The 9,069-nt window shown below is 38.8% G+C and overlaps 1 pseudogene; it reads left to right on the top strand.

The window, feature by feature from the left end:
* The first annotated feature begins 7,957 nt into the window (after nt 1–7,957).
* LOC124514322 (60S ribosomal protein L21-like) lies at nt 7,958–8,463 on the top strand (annotated as a pseudogene).
* Nucleotides 8,464–9,069: the final 606 nt, after the last annotated feature.

Genomic DNA, 9,069 nt, shown 5'->3' with positions numbered 1-9,069 from the left:
ACCAAATGTAAAGAAGAGGCCACATCAAGGAGGTTAGGAAGCACTGATGTGGTCAGAAGCCAAACTGACCCACAGGACTGTCCATGCAGGTCTGGGTATCAGGGTGAGGAGTAGACCCCACAACAGGCACAAAGGACCCACACTGGGAAGACAAATGCCCACAAACATTTGGCTTTGAAAACGGGAGGGTTGAATTTCCGGAGTTCTTAAAATCAAAGAGGCTTAACACTTTGAACTTAAAAAATCAGCTGGCTTGGCTCTGAGAGAGCCAGAGGGCAATAGGAAACTGTCCCTTAAAGAGACAGCACAACAAACAGCCCCACTGAGATCCAGCATAGAGCAGCAACTTGAAAAATTCCAGGGGTATACAGGAAGGAGATTTATTTAATAATCTCAAGAGTGTGTGCTGGAAGGGCAGAGACCTTTGGGAGACTTCAACAACAAAAGAGCTGGCCTGCACCATTTCCCTCCCCCTGCCTAGATACACAGACACTGGCAGAAAAAAATGCAGCAGGAACACTCTCCACCTAGCTTGCTAAAAGCATGCCCCACCCCCACGTGTCTCTGTAGATCTGTCCCCTCCAAGTTGGCTGGCATCAGAAGTTTTCCTGGATGGCTGCAGATCCTCTCCCACTCTGGACCAGCACAGGCCTTGCTGGCACAACACACCCCTGCCCCCACGTTCTCCTGTAGACCAGACCCCCAGTATATACAGCCTTACTCAGAGCCCATCCAAAGTAGTGCCACAAACCTGGCAGTGTGCAAGCACCCCCCCCAGAGGCCAGCACCACTCCAAAGTGACTCCTGCCCTGGGGAGAGAGGAACATAACTTCACAGACCAGCATAACCACGGCCCAGCAGTGGGCTAGAGACAGACATCTGGTTGCCCCACACACCAAAGAAAACTTCTCAAGGGACAACACAGGGCAAGTAACCTGTAGTTCCATGCTACTGCATCCCTGACAAACACCTGGTCAAACTCAACTCAAGCCAAAGGCAGCCCCAGTCTGGTGCACTAACAACACAGGGACTAAGTCCTTCCCACAACAGGCAAAAAAGAGCCATTGCAGATGACTGGACTGAAAGCAAACATGGCTCAGCCACAATAGTAGGGTGCATGCAACACACATAGGAGAGAAGTGCCAGGTTCTGGTGAACAAAGGATGTTGCACTGCAGGGCACTACAGAACCTCTTATTCATAAGCCCACTACTTCCAAGAGCAAAAGACATAGCTGAATTTCCTAACACATAGAAACAGACACAAAGAGTCAAAATGAAGACAGAGAAGAATGTGTCCCAAATGAAAGAACAGGACAAAACCACAAGAGAGCTGACTGAAACAGAGATAAGTAACATGCCTGATAGAGAATTTAAAGTAACAGTCATAAAGATATTCATTGGACTTGGGAAACAAGTGGAGGGACCTTCATGAGACCCTCAACAAAGGGACAGAAAACATAAAAAGGAACCAATCAGACATGAAGAACTCAATAACAGAAATTAAAAAGCACACTGGAGGGAATAAATAGTAAACCAGAGGAAACAGAAGACTGGATCAGCAACCTGGAGGACAGAGTAATGGAAAGCATTCAAGCTGACCAGGAGGAGAAAGAAGAGAAAGAAAAGAAAGAAAAGAAAGAAAAGAAAGAAAAGAAAGGAAGAAAGGAAGAAAGGAAGAAAGGAAGAAAGGAAGAAAGGAAGAAAGGAAGAAAGAAAGAAAGAAAGAAAGAAAGAAAGAAAGAAAGATTAAGGAAAATCAACAATATCATCAAGCATAATAACATTCACATTATAGGGATCCCAGGAGGAACAGAAAATGTATTTGAGGAAATACTAGCTGAAAACTTCCTGAATCTGGGGAAAGAAACAGATATCCAAATGCAGGAGGCACAGAGGGTCCCCCAAAAAAACCAACCCAGGGAGGTCCACATCAAGACACCTAGTAATTAAAATGGCAAGAAGTAATGATCAGAGAATTTTTAAAACAGCAAGAGAAAACAGTTACATACACGAGAAATCCCATAAGGTTATCAGCTAATTTTTCAGCAGAAACTTTGCAGGCTGGCCAGAAGGGAGTGGCATGATACATTCAAAGTGATGAAAGAGACAAATCAAGAATATCCTATCAAACAAGCCTATTATTTAGAATAGAAGGAGAGTTTCCCAAACAAAGGTTAAAGTTAAAGGAATTCATCACCACTAACCCAGCACCACAGGAAATGTTAAAGGGAACTCTGAGTGGAAAGGAAAGACCATAGGGAAGAGCAAGGAAAGCAGGAAGCCATGCACCCCAATGTTTATAGCAGAACTATCAACAATAGCCAAATTATGGAAAGAGCCCAAATGCCCATTGACTGACGAATGGATGAAGAAAATATAGTATATAAATACAACGGAATATCACTCAGTGATCAAAAGAATGAAATCTTGCTTGCCATTTGCAACAACATGGATGGAACTAGAGTGTATTATGCTAAGCAAAATAAGTCAGTCATAAAAAGATAAATGTCATATGTTTTCACTCATGTGGAATTTAAGAAACAAAACAGATGAACACAGGGAAAGGGAAGGAAAAATAAGATAAAAATAGAAAGGGAGGCAAACCATAAGAGACTCTTAAATACAGAGAACAAACAGGGTTGCTGGAGGGGGATGGGCTAAATGGGTAATGGGCATTAAGGAGGACACTTGTTGGGATAAGCACTGGTTGTCATACTTAAGTGATGACTCACTAAATTCTACTCCTGAAACTATTATTACACTATTATTAACTAACTTAGATTTAAATACAAGTTAAAAATTAAAAAAAAAATTAAAAGGCAGGAAGCACAAAAGCAGTGAAATTAAGTGTATCTATAAAAATCAGTCAAGGGATTCACAAACTAACAGGATGTAAAGTATGACACCATATACCTAAAACATGGAGGTGAGAGGAGTAAAAATTTAGTGCTTTCAGAATGGATTCAAACTTCAGTGACTATCCACATAAAATAGACTGCTATATGCCTAAGAATGTTATAAATAAACCTAACGGTAACCAGATCAACCAAATAAAAAACCAGAAATATACAAAAAATAAAGAGAAAGGAATCCAAGTATATAATTAAAGAAAGCCAGAAAACTGGGGAAAGACAGTAAAAGAAAAAAGGAACAGAGAAAAACTACATAGGAACAGGGTAAAACAAGTAACAAAATGGCACTAAGGACATACCTATCAATAATTACATTGAACGGGGGCGCCTGGGTGGCGCAGTCGGTTAAGTGTCCGACTTCAGCCAGGTCACGATCTCGCGGTCCGTGAGTTCGAGCCCCGCGTCGGGCTCTGGGCTGATGGCTCAGAGCCTGGAGCCTGTTTCCGACTCTGTGTCTCCCTCTCTCTCTGCCCCTCCCCCGTTCATGCTCTGTCTCTCTCTGTCCCAAAAATAAATAAACGTTGAAAAAAAAATTTTTAATAAATAATTACATTGAATGTAAATGGACTTAAGGCTCCAATCAAAAGATATAGGGTGACAGAGACACATTTTAGACCTAAAGACATGCAGATTGAAAGTGAAGGGATTGAAAAGCATTTATCATGAAAATGGAAGAGAAAAGAAAGCTGACGTAACAATACTTATATCAGACAAAAGACTTTAAAAAAAAAGACTGTAACAAGAGACAAAGAAGACACTATATAATAATAAAAGGGACAATCCAACAAGAAGATATAACAAATATAAACAGTTATGCACCCAACAAGAGAGCACCCAAATACATAAAGCAGCAAATAACATAAAGGAAGTAATCAATAGTAATGCAACAATAGGCGGGGACTTTAATACCCTACTTACATCAATGGATAGATTATCTAAACAGAATCAACAAGGAAACAGTGGCTCTGAGTGACACATTGGACCAGATAGATCTAATAGATATACTCAGAATTCCACTCTCAAACAGCAGAATACACATCCTTTTCAAGTGCACATGGAACATCGTCTAGGATAGATCACAGGTAAGACCACAAAACAAATCTCAATAAATTAAAAAAGATAGAAGTCATACCATGCATCTTTTCTGAATAGAATGCTATGAAACTAGAAATCAGCCACAAGAAAACATCTGGAAAGACCACAAATACATGGAAATCAAACAACATACTACTAAACAATTAAAGGGCCAACCAAGAAATTATAGAGAAAATTTAAAAATTCATAGACACAAATGAAAATGAAAATACAACCATCCAAAATCTTTGGGATGTAGCAAAAGCTATTCTCAGAAAGAGGGGGCCTGGGTGGCTCAGTCAGTTAAGCATCTAACTTTGACTCAGGTCATGATCTCATGGTTCATGAGTTCCAGCCCTGCATCCGGCTCTGTGCTGACAGCTCAGAGCCTGAAGCCTGCTTCAGATTCTGTGTCTCCCTCTCTCTCTGCCCCTCCCCTGCTCACACTGTCTGTCTGTCTGTCTGTCTGTCTCTCTCTCTCATTCTCTCTAAAATAAATAAACATTTTTAAAAAATGGGGGGAGGGTGTCTGGGTGGCTCAGTTGGTTAAGCATCGTACTGCGGCTCAGGTCATGATCTCACAGTTCCTGGTTCGAGCTCCATATCAGGCTCTGTACTAACAGCTCAGAATCTAGAGCCTGCTGCAGATCCTGTGTTTCCCTTTCTCTCTGCTCTTCCACTGCTTGCACTCTCTCTCAAAAATAAACATTAAAAAAAATTTTTTTAATTTTTTTTAAAAAGAAGAAAAATCTCAAACTACCTAACTTTACACCTAAAGGAGCTAGGAAAAGAAGAACAAACAAAACCCAAAACCAGTAGAAGGAAGAAAATAATAAAGATTAGAAATAAGTGAAATGGAAACTAAAAAACAATAGAACAGATCAATGAAATTAAGAGCCAGTTCTCTGAAAAGATCAACAAAATTAACAAACTTTAACCAGAACTATCAAAGGAAGGAAGGAAGGAAGGAAGGAAGGAAGGAAGGAAGGAAGGAAGGAAGGAAGGAAGGAAAAGAAAGAAAGAAAGAAAGAAAAGAAAGAAAGAAAAAAAGAGGACACCAAGTCAGAAATGAAAGAGGAGAAATAACAACCAATATCACAGAAATACAAAGGATTATGAGAATATTATGAAAACTTATATGCCAACAAATAGGAAAGCCTAGAAGAAATGATTAAATTCCTAGAAACCTATAACTTCCTGAAATGGAATCAAGAAGATAATAGAAAATTTGAACAGTCTAATCACTAACAATGAACATGAATCAGTAATCAAAAAATGCCCAACAAACAAAAATCCAGGACCAGATGGCTTCACAGGTAAATTCTACCAAACATTTAAAAAACAGTTAATATCTAGTCTTCTCTAACTACTCCAAATAATAGAAGAGGAAGGAAAGCTTTCAAATTCATTCAATAAGGCCAACATTACCTGGATACCAAAACCAGACAGACACTACCAAAAGAGAGGGAGAGAGAGAGAGAGAGAGAGAATGAACTACAGGCCAATATGTCTGATGAACAGACACAAAAAATCCTCAACAAAATATTAGCAAACTGAATCCAACAATACATTAAAAAAATTCATTCCTCACGATCAAGTGGGATTTATTCCTGGAATGGAAGTATGGTTCAATATTCACAAATCAATCATTGTGATACATCACATCAGCAAGAGAAAGGATAAAAACATATGATCATTTCAGTAGATGCAGAAAATGCATTTGACAAAGTACAACATCCATTCAACTGTCAACAAAGTAGATTTAGAAGGAAAGTACCTCAACATAATAAAGGCTATATAAGAAAAATTCACAACTAACATCATATTCAATGGTGAAAAACTGAGAGCTTTCCCCCTAAGATCAGGAACAAGACCAGGGTGTCTATTCTCACCACTTTTAGTCAACATAGTACTGGAAGTCCTAGCCACAGCCATCAGACAAGGAAGAGAAATATAAGGCACCCAAATTGGTAATAAAGAAGTAAAACTGTCACTACTTGTAGATAACATGATACTAAATATAAGAAAACCCTAAAAACTTCACCAAAAAACCTGCTATAACTGATAAATGAATTCAGTAAGATCATAGGCTATAAAATCAACATAGAGAAACTACATTTCTCTAACACTGTAACATTAGTGTTACATGTAAATGTAACATTAGTGTTACATTTCTAACACTAATAATAAAGTAGCAAAAAGAGAAATTAAGAAAACAATACCATTTACAAGTGCACCAAAAATAATAAAATACTTAGGAGCAAACATCCAAGGAGGTGAAAGACCTGTACTCTGAAAACTATAAAACACTGATGAGAGAAACTGAAGACAACAAAAATTGAAAGATATTCCATGATCGTGGATTGGAAGGGCCAATATTGTTAAAATGTCCATACTACCCAAAGCAATGTACAGATTTAATGCAATCCCTATCAAAATACCAACAGTATTTTTTCATAAAACTAAGAGAATAATAAAATTTCTCTGGAACCACAAAAGACCTCAAATAGCCAAAGCAATCTTGAAAAAGAAGAATGAAACTGGAGGTATCACAATCCCAGATTTCAAGATATACTGCAAAGCCGTAGTAATCAAAACAGAACAGTATGGTATGGCACAAAAAATAGACACATAGATCCATGAAAGAGAATATATAGCCCAGAAATAAACACACAATTATACGGACAATTAATCTTTGACAAAGGAGGCAAGAATATGCAATGGGAAAAAGAGAGTCTCATCAACAAATGGTGTTGAGAAAACTAGATAGCTACATGCAAAAGAATGGACCAGTTTCTCAAATCATACAGAAAAATAAACTCAAAAGGTATTAAAGACCTACAAGTGAGACCTGAAACCATAAAAATCCTAGAGGAGAATACAGGCAGTAATTTCTCTGACACTGGCCATAGCATCATTTTTCTAGATGTCTCCTGAGCCAAGAAAAAAAAGCAAAAATAAACTATTGGGACTACATCAAAATAAAAAGCTTCTGCACAAGGAAGGAAACAATCAACAAAACTAAAAGGCAGCCTACAGAATGGGAAAAGATATTTGCAGGTGACATATCTGATAAAGAGTTAGTATCCAAAATACATAAAGAACTTACACAACTCAACGTAAATCCCAAGTGATCCAATTTTTTTAATTGCCCATTTTTTATGGGCAGAAGACATGAACAGACATTTCTTCAAAGACAACATTGGGATGGCCAACATACACATGAAAAGATGCTCAACATCGCTAATCATCAGGGAAATACAAAGCAAAACCATAAAGAGATATCACCTCACATTTGTCAGAATAGCTAAGAAACAACAAGTGTTGGTGAGGTGGTGGAGGAAAAGGAAGCTTCATGCACTCTTAGTGGAAATGCAGCCACTGTTAAAAAACAGTATGGAGGTTCCTCAAAAAAATTAAAAATAGAGCTACTATAAGATCCAATAACTTCACTACTGGGTATTTACCCAAATAATATGAAAACATCAATTTGCAAAGATATGTGCATGCTTAACATTTATTACAGCATTATCTACAATAGCCAAATTACGGAAGAAGCCCAAGTGTCCATCAATAGATAAAGAAGACGTGGTGTGGGGGGCACCTGGGTGGCTCAGTCAGTTGAGCATCTGACTCAGTTTCAGCTCAGGTCATGATCTCAGAGTTTGTGGGACTGAGCCCAGTGTCGGGCCTTGCACTGACAGCATGGACCCTGCTTGGGATTCCCTCTCTTCTTCTCTCTCTGCCCCTCCCCTGTTCATGCTCGTGTGCACTCTCTCTTTCTCTCTCAAAATAAATAAACTTAAAAAAAAAAAAAAGATGTGTGTACACACACACACACCACACACAGTGGAATATTACTCAGCCATCAGAAAGAATGATATATTGCCATTTGTGACAACATGGAAGGATCTAAAGGGTATAATGCTGCCTTTCAGCCAGAACAACCATCTTCCAGTAATTCACCAAAATAACCAACACAAAGGGAAAAAGGAGAGGTACATGCTATATGTTCTTTAGACCTTTTGGAAAACATGGAGTTGTTCCCTCAGCCACATACATAGGAATCTACAAGAAAGGTGATATTGTGGACATCAAGGGAATGGGCACTGTTCAAAAAAGAACACCCCACAAACGTTACCATGGCAAAACTGGAAGAGTCTACAGTGTTAGCCAGCATGTTATTGGCGTTTTTGTAAACGAGGGCAAGATTCTTACCAAGAGAATTCATGCATGTAGTGAGCATATTAAGAACTCAAAGAGCTGAGATAGCTTCCTACAGTGTGTGAAGGAAAATGATCAGAAAAAGAAGGAAGCCAAAGAGAAAGGTACTTGGGTTCAACTGATGAAAGGCACCAGCCTGCCCCACCCAGAGAAGCATACTTTGTGAGAACCAATGGAAAGGAGCTTGAGCTCCATTGAGCTCCAAAGGAGCCCATTCCCTATGAATTTAAAAGAGGGTATAATGCTCAGTGAAATAAATCAGAGAAAGACAAATACCATATGATTTTACTCATATGTGGAATTTAAGAAACAAAGGAAAAAAGGAGAAAACAGAAAAACCCTGTTAAATATAGAGAACAAACTGATGGTTACCTGAGGGGAGGGGGATTGGAGGACGGGTTAAATAGGTGAAGGGGATTAAGAGTATACTTATGATGAGCACTGAGTAATGTATAGGACCGTTGACTCACTGTATTGTACAACTGAAATTAATAAACACTATATGCTAATCATACTGGAATTAATTTTTTTTAAAAAACAACAAAGTATGGTTATCTTTAACAGAAGCAATTAGGCTTTTACAATCCTGAAGTGGATTTCCTTTTATTAACTGTGGGTCAGAGAAGGCAGGGGCTAAGTGCACTGGGTATTCTGTGCTATTACAAAGGGTGAGACCCTCAGAGTTCCAGTGTGGGTGGATCCGAGATTTAGAGGGACCAACAGCAGTGCTTTAGGCCAAGGTATTTGGAGGATCTCTACAAATTTTGAGAGGTGGGTCTAAATAGTGCTGTTTGAAGATGGTATGCACAATGGAAGTGTTGTAAAACCAGCCAAACCACACAGAATTATAAACACATC

This window comes from Lynx rufus, unplaced genomic scaffold (assembly GCF_022079265.1).
Source record: "Lynx rufus isolate CCGP_SWC_20201006 ecotype Redwood Valley unplaced genomic scaffold, mLynRuf1.p SCAF_2, whole genome shotgun sequence".
NCBI lineage: Eukaryota > Metazoa > Chordata > Mammalia > Carnivora > Felidae > Lynx > Lynx rufus.
Note: the sequence above shows the minus strand (reverse complement) of the source record. Positions and strands in the feature narration are given on the sequence as shown.